This window comes from Grampus griseus, assembly GCF_964374135.1.
Source record: "Grampus griseus genome assembly, chromosome: 20".
In the NCBI taxonomy this organism is placed as follows: Eukaryota; Metazoa; Chordata; class Mammalia; order Artiodactyla; family Delphinidae; genus Grampus; species Grampus griseus.
This window is the reverse complement of record NC_139014.1, coordinates 50556580-50569236: the sequence shown is the minus strand read 5'-3', so window position 1 is coordinate 50569236 and position 12657 is coordinate 50556580. Positions and strand designations below refer to the sequence as shown.

Here is a 12657-nt window from a genome sequence, read left to right as displayed (position 1 = left end):
TCTCCTCTTGCCATTCCCATCATAGCATATTCCCACCAGTTCTTTCCTCCTTTCAAGCCTTTCCTTTTTTTTTTTTTTTAATTTAAATCCGGGTATATTTCATACTCCTGCCTTCCACAGGGGCTTTGAACATTCTTTAACCTGTTCCTACTGCCTGGGTGGTTCCTCATTCTCCCCTTGCTGACTAACGTAACCTTCAAGTCTCTGCTCAGTTACTTCCTCAGAGAAGCCTTCCTTGACTCCCCTTGCTAGGCTAAATCCCTTTATTTTCAGCCCCTAATTCCTGTTTGTTCACGATATTAAACTCTGCCTTTCCTCTTCTGTCAAATGAGGTTAATCATACCTAGTACCTATTGCCTAAGGTTAGTGGGACGATTAAATGAGCTATTAATTTAAAGTGCTCAGTCCATGCCTGATGCATACTAAATGGTCATTGTATGTTACCTATTATTAATAATCACAGATGTGATCTTACATTTATATGTTGTTTATTTGATTCATATCAGTTACTTTCTGTCTCCCTCCACTGGATTGTAAATTCTTTGAGGCCTGAAATTATGTCTGGTTTTTTGCTCAACATAGTCTCCCCAGTACCGGCAGGACTGCTGGCAAGTTTTAGGTGCCCAATAAATGTTTGCTAATTGCGCGTGAGGCAGGGAAAAGAAAGGGACAGAGATGGATGGGGAAGAACAGTTGGCAGAGTTGAGTGAATATTTTAATAAATTAGAAATAACCCTGAGAAGTGATTGCAAATTGTAGTCCTTGTTTACTTTATAGCTGCTACCTTGCATCTTTAAGACAAATTAGGAATTGTTCTTCACTTTCAAGGAAAGTGACTGGTATTTTTCAAATAATTTGATGGGGCTTCCCTGGTGGCGCAGTGGTTGAGAGTCCGCCTGCCGGTGCAGGGGACGCGGGTTCGTGCCCCGGTCTGGGAAGATCCCACGTGCCGCGGAGCGGCTGGTCCCGTGAGCCATGGCTGCTGAGCCTGCGCGTCCGGAGCCTGTGCTCCGCGACGGTAGAGGCCACAACAGTGAGAGGCCCGCGTACCGCAAAAAAAAAAAAAAAAAAATGATGAGTTAGTTTTTGCCATATTCAAAATTTAGGAAACATATTTCCAGTGTTAGGTGAAGTATTACTTAGGTTTTGTTCATAAATGATAAGGAAAATTTGTGTGTGTGTGTGTTTGTGGTGATGGAGTGTAGAGTACCTTTGTCAAGTTTGTTTATCAGCTAAAGCAGGTAATATCATTTTAGTTCAAAAGGCATAGACCCCAAAGGGTAAGCACTAACACACAAATAGTGCATTTTCGGCAAGAGCGAACATAAAATAAGAGATTTTGCGTGGAACTATTGTGGTAAATAGAACTAATAGCATTTGTATCTTGAGTAATTAGGTAATACAAAGAAAGGGGAAGGGAATGAATACTTTTGATCTTTTCCAATGTGCCAGATACTTTATTATAGTCAGTAGTTACAGTAACCCTGTAAAGTAGATTTTTATCATTAACCCCATCTTACAGATGAAGTAATTGAAGTCCAGAGAAGTTAAATAATTTGTGCATGAGGTGAGGATTTGAACGTGTGCTCTGAACCATTCCATTCTGTTGTTTTGTATTTTATTCCTTCCAGTTTTATTGAGATATAATTGACATACAACACTGTATAAGTTTAAGGTGTACAGCATAATGATTTGACTTACATACATCATGAAACACTTACCACAGTAAATTTAGTGAATGTCCATCACCTCATATAGATACAAAATAAAAAGAAAAAAGTATTTTTTTCCTTGTGATGAGAACTCTTAGGATTTACTCTCTTAATAACTTTCATATATAACATTGTTAATTATATTTCATATATAGCATTGTTAATTATATTAATCATGTTGTATGTTACATCCCTGGTACTTATTTATCTTATAACTGGAAATTTGTACCTTTTGACCACGTTTGTCCGGTTCCTCCTCCCTCTACTTCCTGCCTCTGGTAACCACAAATCTGATCTCTTTTTTCTATAAGTTTGTTCATTTGTTTGTTTGTTTTTGAAGTATAATTGGCTTACAATACTGTGTAAGTTCTTGGTGCACAACATAGTAATTTGATATTTCTGTACATTACAAAATGATCACCACTGTTGCTTTGTATTTTTATTAGCAATGTTAATTTGGAAAATTTAAGTCAGTTCTGTCTTAAGTGTATATATCATGCTGTGTCCCAGAAGAGTAAGTCTTATATTCACTATTTATGATGACACAAATAAATTAAAAAGAATGATAAGGTACTACATGTATTTGGTTTTAGAATCAAATAAAACAGAAAGGTGCTTGATGAAATTACTGACCTGTCCCTTCCCCCAGTTCTGTTCCTTTAAAAAAAAAAAAACACCTTTACTGAAGTTCAGTTTGATTTATGTATGACAAAAACTATAATACGTATTGTTTACAAACTATATCAGTCTGTAATACATCAAACTATATGCAATAATGCATCAAACTGTATGCAGTTTGATGAGTTGTGACAAATGTATACACCACCCCAATCTGCTCCTTTCCCATCCCCTGCCCCTACCCTAGGCAACCACTGTTTTGGGTTCTGGTTTCTATCACTACAGGTTAGTTTTGACTGTTCTAAAACTTCATATAAATGGAATCAAATAATATGTACCCTTTGTGTCTGGCTTCTTTCTTTCAGCAAAATGATTTTTGAGATTTATCCATGTTGTTTCAGTAGTTCGCACCTTTTTATTGCCCAGTAGTGTTCCATGGTATGAATAAACACAATTGTTTATTTATCTGTTGAACATTTGGGTTATTTTCCTTTTTGGCTATTATGAATGAAGATGTTATGAACTTTTATGTACAAGTCTTCTTATGGAAATATATTTTAATTCCTCTGAGATAAATATTGGGGAGTGCAGTTGCTGGGTCATGTGATAACTGAACATTTAACTTTATAAGAAATTGCTAAACTATTTCCATAGTGTTTATGAGAATTCTGTTTGCTCCATTTCCTCACGAACACTAAGTGTTGTCAGTCTTTTTAGGTTTACCTATTCTAGTGAATGTGGAGTGGTGTCTCACTGTGATTTTAATTTGTGTTTTGCTGATTACTAATGATCTTGAGCATCTTTTCATGTGCTTATTGGCTGTTTGTATTCCTTCTTTTGTGAAGTGTATGTTCATATCTTTTGCCTGTTTAAAAAATTGGGACGTGTTCTTATTAGTTAGTTGTAAGAATTCTTTATTTAATCAGGACACGTCTTTTGTTAGATAAAAGCATTATATATATTTTCTCCCAATCTGAGGATTTTCATTCTTTTAATGCTGTTTTTTTTAAAAATAAATTTTATTTATTTATTTTCAGCTGCGTTGGGTCTTCGTTGCTGCACACTGGCTTTCTCTAGCTGTGGCGAGCGGGGGCTACTCTTCGTTGTGGTGCGCGGGCTTCTCATCACAGTGGCTTCTCTTGTTGCAGAGCACAGGCTCTAGGCGCGCAGGCTTCAGCAGTTGTGGCACATGGGCTCAGTAGTTGTGGCTCGCGGGCTCTAGAGCACAGGCTCAGTAATTGTGGTGCACGGGCTTAGTTGCTCCGCGGCATGTGGGATCTTCCCGGACCAGGGCTCTAACCCGTGTCCCCTGCATTGGCAGGCAGATTCTTAACCACCAGGCCACCAGGGAAACTCAATGGTGTATTTTTTTTTTTGCGGTGTGCGGGCCTCTCACTGTTGTGGCCTCTCCCGTTGTGGAGCAACAGGCTCCGGACGCACAGGCTCAGCGTCCATGGCTCACGGGCCTAGCCGCTCCGCGGCATGTGGGATCTTCCCAGACCGGGGCATGAACCTGTATCCCCTGCATCGGCAGGCGGACTCTCAACCACTGCACCACCAGGGAAGCCCCTCAATGGTGTTTTTTTAAAAGAGCAGTTTTAAATTTTCATGTTCAGTTGGGTTTTTTTTGTTTTGTTTTTCCTTTTCTGAATTGTATTTTTCTGTCCACAAAAATCTTTGTCTCCCTCAAGGTTACAAATCTTTTGTCCTGTGTTTTCTTCTAGAAGTTTTATAGTTTTAGTTTATATTCAGGTCTGTAATCCATTTCAAGTTTACCTTTTTATGTATGGTGTATAGATCATTCTTTCCATTGCAGATATTCAGTGTTTCAGCCCCATTTGTTATAAAGACTATAATGTTCCATTGAATTGTGTTGTCACCTTTGATAAAATTTATATATATGTGGGTCTATATCTAGAATGCCTATTCTGCCATTGCTCTATATGTCAGTACTTACACCAGTACCACATTGTCTTCATAACTGTAGTTATATAGTAAGTCTTGAAATTGGGTAGTATAAATTCTCCAGCTTCATTCTTTTTCAAAATTGTTTTACTGAATCTAGGTTCTCTATATTTTCATATATATTTTAGAATCAGCTTGTCAATTTCTAATAAAGCCTGATGGGATTTTGATTGATAGTACATTACATTTATAGATCAATTTGGGATCAGTTGGCTTCTTACAGACATTGAATCTTTCAAACCATGGACATGCTGTATCTCTCATTTACTTAGGTTTTCTTTAATTTCTCTCAGGGTTTTGTAGTTTTCAGTATGCAAATCTTGCATATGTATTGTTAGACTTAGGTTTTTTTAATGATATTAAAATGGTATTTTTAAAAATTTCATTTTCCAGTTGTTAATTGGCAGTATATAAAAATACAGTTGATTTTTGCATATTAACCTTGTATCCTGAAAACTCGGTAAATTGACTTAGTAGCTTTTTGTAGATGCCTTAGGATTTTCTACATACATGACTATTTGCACATAAAGACAGTTTTATTATTTACTTTTCAATCTTTATGCCTTTATTTCTTTTTAAAAATATACATATATATATATATTTTTTTTTTTTGCCGTACGCGGGCCTCTCACTGTTGTGGCCTCTCCTGTTGCGGAGCACAGTCTCTGGACGTGCAGGCTCAGCGGCCATGGCTCATGGGCCTACCTGCTCCGCGGCATGTGGGATCTTTCCGGACCGGGGAGCGAACCCGTGTCCCCTGCATCGGCAGGCGGACTCTCAACCACTGCGCCACCAGGGAAGCCCTAAAATATATTTTAAAAAAATATTTATTTATTTAGGCTGTGCCAGGTCTTAGTTGTGGCACATGGGATCTTCGTTGTGGTATGTGGACTCTTAGTTGCGGCATGTGGGCTCTTAGTTGTGGCATGCAGGTGGGATCTAGTTCCCCGACCAGGGATCAAACCCGGGCCCCCTTCGATGGGAGCTCAGAATCTTACCCACTGGACCACCAGGGAAGTCCCTATGCCCTTATTTCTTTTTCTCGTCTTGTTGCATTAGTTAGGAGCTCTACTGCCATATTTAATAAAAGTGATGAGAGTTATATCCTTGCCTTGTTCCTGATCTTAGGGGAGGTCATTCAGTCTTTTGCCATTAAGTGTGATTGGTAATTAGATTTTTTGGTAGATGCCTGCTATCAGTTTAACCCTATCTTCTATTCCTAATTTGCTGAGACTTTTTATAATGAATAAATGGTGAATTTTGTCAAATGCTTTTTCTGCATCTATTGAGATGGTTGTGGTTTTTCTTGTTTATTCTGTTAATGTGACAGACTACAATAATAGATTTTTTTTTTTTTTTTTCGGTACGTGGGCCTCTCCCGCTGCGGAGCACAGGCTCCGGACGCGCAGGCTCAGCGGCCATGGCTCATGGGCCCAGCCGCTCCGCGGCATGCGGGATCCTCCCGGACCGGGGCACGAACCTGCGTCCCCCGCATCGGCAGGCGGACTCTCAACCACTGTGCCACCAGGGAAGCCCAATAATAGATTTTTGAATGTTGAGTAAACCTTGCCTTCTTGGAATAAACCTCACATGGTCATGACATATTATATACATTTTATATAGTGCTATGGTTGATTTACTGATATTTTGTTGAGGATTTTTACATCTTTATTGATGAGTGATATATAGATCTGTAATTTTTCTTTCTTACAATGACTGTGTTTTTTCTATCAGAGTAAAGCTAGCATCATACAATGAATTGTAAAGTGTTGTCTTCTATCTCCTGAAATAATTTATGCAGGATTGGTGTTTTTTGTCATTCAGTGTTAGATAGAATTTACCAGTAAAGCCATCTGGACCTAGAGTTTTCTCTTTAGGAATATTTTAAATTATAAATTTAATTTCTTTAATAGATGTAGAATTATCTAGATTTTCTGTATTTTTATGTAGTTTTGATAATTTGTGGGTTTTTTTAAGGGACTTATCCATTTAATCTAAGTTGTTTCATAAATTTCCTGATATTCCCTTATTATATAAATATATATAAAATTTTATATATGTATGATTTATAGTGATGCCTTTTTCATTCCTGGTATTGAGAATGTGTGTTTTCTTTTTCTTGACCAGACTAGCTAGAAGTTTATCAATTTTATTGATCTTTTCAAAGAACCAGCTTTTGGTTCAGTTGTGTTTTTCCTATTATTTATCAATTTTCTATTTCATTGATTTTTGCTCTTTTATTATTTCTTTCCTCCTGTGTACTTGGATTTAATTTATTCTTTTTCTGGCTCCTTTTGGTGGAATCTTAGATAATTGACTTGGGAGCTTTTTTCTTCTCTGATAGGAGCATTTAAAGCTGTATTTTCCCTTCTAAGCATTGCTCTAGGTACATCCCACAAATTTAGACAGATTGTATTTTAATTTTCATTCTGTTAATAACTTTCTAATTTCTCTTGTGATTTCTTCTTCAACAGATGGTTTATTTAGAAGGTTATTGTTTAACTTCTAAGTATTTGGAGATTTTCTAGATATCATATTGTTATTAATTTCTAGTTTAATTGTAGTGTGGTCAAATAACGTACTCTGTATGAATTCAACTTTTCAACATTTATTGAGATTTGTTTTACTGCCCAGTATATGCACTATCTTGATGAAAATGTTCCAGGTACACTTAAAAGAATGTGTATTTTGCAGTTGTTAGATGATCTAATTAGGTCAAGTTTACTGATAGTTTAAGTTTTCTATATTCTTAATTCTATATTTTTTGGTCTATTTGCCCTGTCAATTACTGAGAGAAGAATGTTGAAACCACCAATTATAATAGTGGATTTGTCTGTTTCTCCTTTTCATTTTGTCAGTTTTTCCTTCATGTATTTTGAAACCCTGTGGTTAGGTGACCACATTTATCATTGTGTCTTTTTTTTTTTTTTTGGCCGTGCTGTGCAGCATGTGGATCTTAGTTCCCTGACTGGGGATTGAACCCATGCCCCCTGCAGTGGAAGTGCGGAGTCTTAACCACTGGACCGCCAGGGAAGTCCCCATTGTGTCTCCTTTAGGAATCAACCCTATTATTATGAAATGTCCTTTTTCATCCCGGGTAATATTCCTTGTCCTGAAGTCTACTTTGCCTGCTTTTAATGATATATCTTTTTCCAGTATTTTATTTTTAATTTGCCTTTTTATATTTGAAGTGCGTTTCTTGTACAAAGCAAATAGCTGGGTCTTTCTTATTCATTACAATAATTTCTTCCATTTAATTGGAGTACTTGAACCATTTACACTTAATATAATTACAAGTTTGGGTTTAAGTTTTCCTTTTGCTGCTTGTTTTTTTATTTGTCCCATCTATTCTTTTTCTATTTTTTAACTTTTCCCGACTTTTGGATTATTTGAGTATTTTTTATGATTAAAATTTATTTCCACTGTTGGCTTATTAGCGATGCTTTATGTTTTAATGATTGTTTTAAGGCAACACATCCTAGCTTGGACTACTATAACAAAATACCATAGGCTAGGTGATGTAAACAGCAGATTTATTTCTCACAATTCTAGAGGCTGAGAAATCCATCAAGGCACCAGCAGATTTAGTTCTGGGTGAGGGCTGTCTTCCTGGCTTGCAGCTGCCATCTCACTGTGCTCACATGACCTCTTCTTTGTGTCGGGAGAGAGTGAGTTCTGGTGTCTCTTCCTCTCTTTTTTTTTTTCTGGCTGCACTTCGTGGCATTCAAGATCTTAGTTGCGTGACCAGGGATCGAGCCGTGCCCCCTGAAGTGGAAGCGCAGAGTCTCAACCACTGGACTGCCAGGGAAGTCCCTCTTTTTATAAGGACAGTAATCTCATTATGGTGGCTCCACCCTCATGACCTCATCTGAAAGTAGTTGCCTCGAAAGACCCCATCTCTTGATACTCTCACACTGAGGGTTAGAACGTCAACATATGAATTGGGAGGTGGCGTCAGGACACAAATGTTTGGTCCAAAACAGTGGTTCTCAAATGTTTTGATTTTAGAATACCTCTCATTTGTAAACAATCACTGAATGCCCCCCCCAAAGCTTTTGTTTTTGTGGGTTATATCTCCCTTACCATATTTGAAATTATAACAGATATCTTTAAAATATTTATTCATTTAAAATAGCAATAGGGGCTTCCCTGGTGGCGCAGTGGTTGAGAGTCCGCCTGCCGATGCAGGGGACACGGGTTCGTGCCCCAGTCCGGGAAGATCCCACATGCCGCGGAGCGGCTGGGTCCGTAAGCCGTGGCCGTTGAGCCTGCGCGTCCGGAGCCTGTGCTCCGCAAGGGGAGAGGCCACTGCAGTGAGAGGCCCGCGTACCACAAAAATAAAAAAAATAAATAAAAAAAAAATTAAAAAAAATAGCAATAAACTCATCTGTTAACATAAATAACATGTTTTAGGAAAAACCGTTATATAGTTCAAAACAAATAGAAAAGTGACATTGTTTTACATTTTTGCACATTGCTTTAATATCTGGCTTACTAGAAGACGTGACAGCTAGATTTTCATACCAGCTTCTGCGTTCAGTATATGGATATATGGTTTTTTTGGTCGAACTATATGGAGGAAATCTGGCTTCAAATATGTAGTTGGAAAAAGGAGGAGGATTTTAATAGCCTTTTTCAGGCTTCTTCGCTGATCCTTGTAACATAATAAGAAATATATGTTTGGTCTTTGTCCAGTTTTTGGTACACAGAACTCCTGAAACCCTTGGGATTTCCTGAGTGATAGGGTGGGAGGAGCTTTTTTTGTTATTTACGATAAGCCCCTTTCAGCCATACCTGAGGTATAATGAGGTAACTCTTGGTGGGCTCCAGGGTAGCTTCAGGATAGGGGTTGATTGCCAGGAACCAATCATGTGATTAAAGGGTTGGAACTTTCTGCTCTACACCTCACCCCACAGGATAGAGGCTGGAGATTGAGCTAATCACCAATAGCCAACAATTTAATCAATCATGCCTATGTAATGGGGCCTTCAGAAAAATCCCTAAACAACAAAATGCAGAGGGCTTCTAGTTTGGTGAACACATCTCCATGCTGGGAGGGGGCACACCCCCAGACTCCACAGGAACAGAATCTCCTGTGCTTGGGCATCCAGACCTTGTCTTATGTGCCTCTCCATCTGATTTTCATTTGTATCCTTTTAACTATCTCTTATAATATACCAGTAATACTAAGTAAAGTGTTTCCCTGAGTTCTGTGAGGGACTCCCAGGAAGTCCCCACAATTTGTAGCCAAGTCAAACAAGTGTAAACTGGGCCACCTGGGGACCCACTACTTGAGATTAGTGTATGAAGTGGGCACTTGGACAGTCTTGTGGGACTGAGCCCTTAACCTGTGGGGTCTACTCTAATTCTGGGTAGTTAGTGTCAAAATTAAGTTGACTTGTGAGACGCCCAGTTGGTGTCTGCAGAGAATTGTTTCATGTGGAAAACCCACACATTTGGTGTCAGAAGTGTTTTGAATAGAAAATCGGGTTTCCTTTAACACTGTATCAAAACTCAACAAATGGTAGTTTCTTAAACGTTAGTTGGAATGTGGATTTGGCCGGTCTTCCATTTTGAATAGATCTTCTACCTATGCATTATCTGTAACGCCATGTTTCGGTCATTTGGAAAATATCGGTTCATTGCATTTTACAGATCTTCCAAATGTTGATATATTTTGTTATATGACAAAAATTCATGCTTATTAACATCATTACTGATTTAATTAAGAAAAGTCAGTATTAGGAAGCTGGTGAATACAAGTTTTCGAAAGTCCTGATTTTCATTAGAAAACTCTTTTATCATTGGCAACAAATACAGTTAATTGTCTCACTTTATTTTTGAGAAGATATCCACTAAATTCCCAAGTCTGAATAACCACAGTTTGTCGTTTGCCCTTTCAAGTTAAAATGACGTTCCGTGAGGAAAAAACGGCCGGTTCAACTTGAAGCTCGAACAGTTGTAGCAGTGCTTTTCCTCAAGGCCGCAGCCATACTTCAGCAGAAGCACTTTGGCATACTTTCTGTATGGTTGCATAGCATATTAAAATTTTTTTGTCCTCAAGGTTACGATTTAATGTAATAATTTTATTTCTTCAAGTTTCTTTTCTTTTCTTTTTTTTTTTTTTTTTTTAGTGAAACTCCCCTCCCCAGTGTGTTCAGGGCAGTGAAGAATACAGTGACTACTACTATAGTAACTCGGCTAAGGCACCAGTAGTTTTACCTACCACTGCTTTGCACCATCAGTGCAAATGTCAACACAGCTGTTTCAGGATAAACCATGAGTTTTGTAAGTGATTCAACACTTGGAATATTTCAGCATAGTCTGTGTTTGTCGTCAAGCATTCACATGAAAGAAGATCTTACTAGATGATTAGTTGGTACTGATAGGAGATGAACACAAGCAAAGCAGCCAGTCCAACCACATCTATCTATTCATCCATTCATAAGGCAAAAGTAGAATTCTGCGGAAGAGATATTAACTCAGTCTTCATGATGTATCTTGTTCTTTAATTCAACAAGTTGCTTTATTATTAGAAAGTGGAACTGCTGTGATTTCTATTACTGATTTTTCATCCAGTAGACATTCATAAGTGGTAATAGTATAGTTTTATTAGTCCTTCAGCCAGTTTTTCATTGTATTGAATGAATGAGAGTGAGAAGGACAAAAGCTTGTTTATTATGATGAAAATAGTTTTCAACTTATGTACCCTCTGAAAAGGTCTTGGGACCCCAGATGGCAATGGACATTAAGAACAATACGTTGTTCAGTGTCTAGATTATGTGTATAGAGAATATTGAGTTGTTCTGGCAGACTGTTAACTTACTTGCAGATCAGCTGAGCCCTTTGAGACTGTAGTGGGTCTAGAGTAGCTTTTACTTTGGGAATAGTTTAGTCTATTTCTAAAGCATGGCCTTTCTGGGGTTTCTACTGAATGCACCAGGTGTTTATTGAGTTCTCTCCACTCAAATGGCTAATTGGAACTCAAATGTATTCTAGCCTGGGTGAGCGCCAGTAATTTTTCAGCTTGTATCTCTCTAATCTTTACCTGGTCTGTGGCACCTCATCCTGTGTATGCACAACTTAGAACTCAGCCAAAAACTCAAGGGAACCCCTGCATAGGTTATTGAAGCTCTTTCTCTATGTAGCTCCCTCCTGTCGGGTACTCTGCATCCAGGAAGTCCAGATAAGGCACCTCCCCAAACTGATCTGTGCTCAGCAGGACTGCTGTATTCTTTTTGGGTTCCCTTCCCTGTGCTATGGTCCAAAAGTGCCTCTCTGCAGAAACTCATTTGTTTTCCTTTCAGGGATCACAGTCTTGTTCTACCTGTTGCCTGGTATTTGAAAACAGTTTTTATATTTTTGTCCAGTTTTTAGTTTATGGTTGGAAGAGCTAGTCTGGTATCACTTATTTCAGCATGGGCAAAAGCAGACGTCAGACAACGAGTTTTAGCTAGCTAGTTTTTCTGATGGTTACCTTTAAATGATGCCTTTTTAAAAACGAACTAAAAGCCTGATTAATAGTTATTTTGCTTTCGTTAGAAATTATTTTTATAATTGCTAATAGAGTCGTGAGATTTAACATTCAAAAAGTATAAAAGAGGATGTAGTGCAAGGTCTGCCTCCCACACATGTCCCGCAGCACCCAATTCCTCTCACAAGAGGCAACCAGTGGTATAGAAACATCTTTTTTTTCTTTTCTGGGCTGCGTTGGGTCTTTGTTGCTGCGTGCAGGCTTTCTCTAGTTGGGGCGAGCTGGGGCTACTCTTCATTGCGGTGCACGGGCTTCTCATTGCAGTGGCTTCTCTTCTTCTCTTGTTGCGGAGCATGGGCTCTAGGCGCACGGGCTTCAGTAGTTGTAGCACGTGGGCTTCAGTTGTTGTGGCGTGCAGGCTCAGTAGTTGTGGCTTGCAGCCTTAGATGCTCCGCAGCGTGTGGAATCTTCCTGGACCAGGGCTCAAACCTGTGTCCGCTGCATTGGCAGGTGGATTCTTAACCACTGCACCACCAGGGAAGTCCCTAGAAATATCTTCTTAAGGCTGCATAATATTCTGTTTTAAGGATTTGCTGTACTTACTTGTTTGATTCCCTATTAATGGGCAGTGTAGGAAAATAAATGTGCTATTATGAATAATGAGTACATACGCGATGCCAGCTTTTTAGATGTAGTATCCTTGTTGGTAAGTATGAATCCCACTTTTACGATTTTATGATTTGTCCAGAGTGATAAAACTTAAAGTAGATTTTCAAATGATAAGCTCTGAAAAGGGTCTTTTAATAATGTCATCTGTGTTTTATTCCAGACACCAAATTAAAAATATGTCAAGTTTTAATCATGATTTGAGTGCCTGTCTCATAAGCA

The 12657-nt window shown here is 38.4% G+C and overlaps 1 protein-coding gene across 1 annotated transcript in view; it reads left to right on the top strand.

Moving 5' to 3' along the window:
* The window catches only part of RPA1 (replication protein A1), a 53627-nt gene that overhangs the window by 1124 nt on the left and 39846 nt on the right, over window positions 1-12657 (top strand). The gene's annotated exons all lie outside the window — the stretch shown is intronic.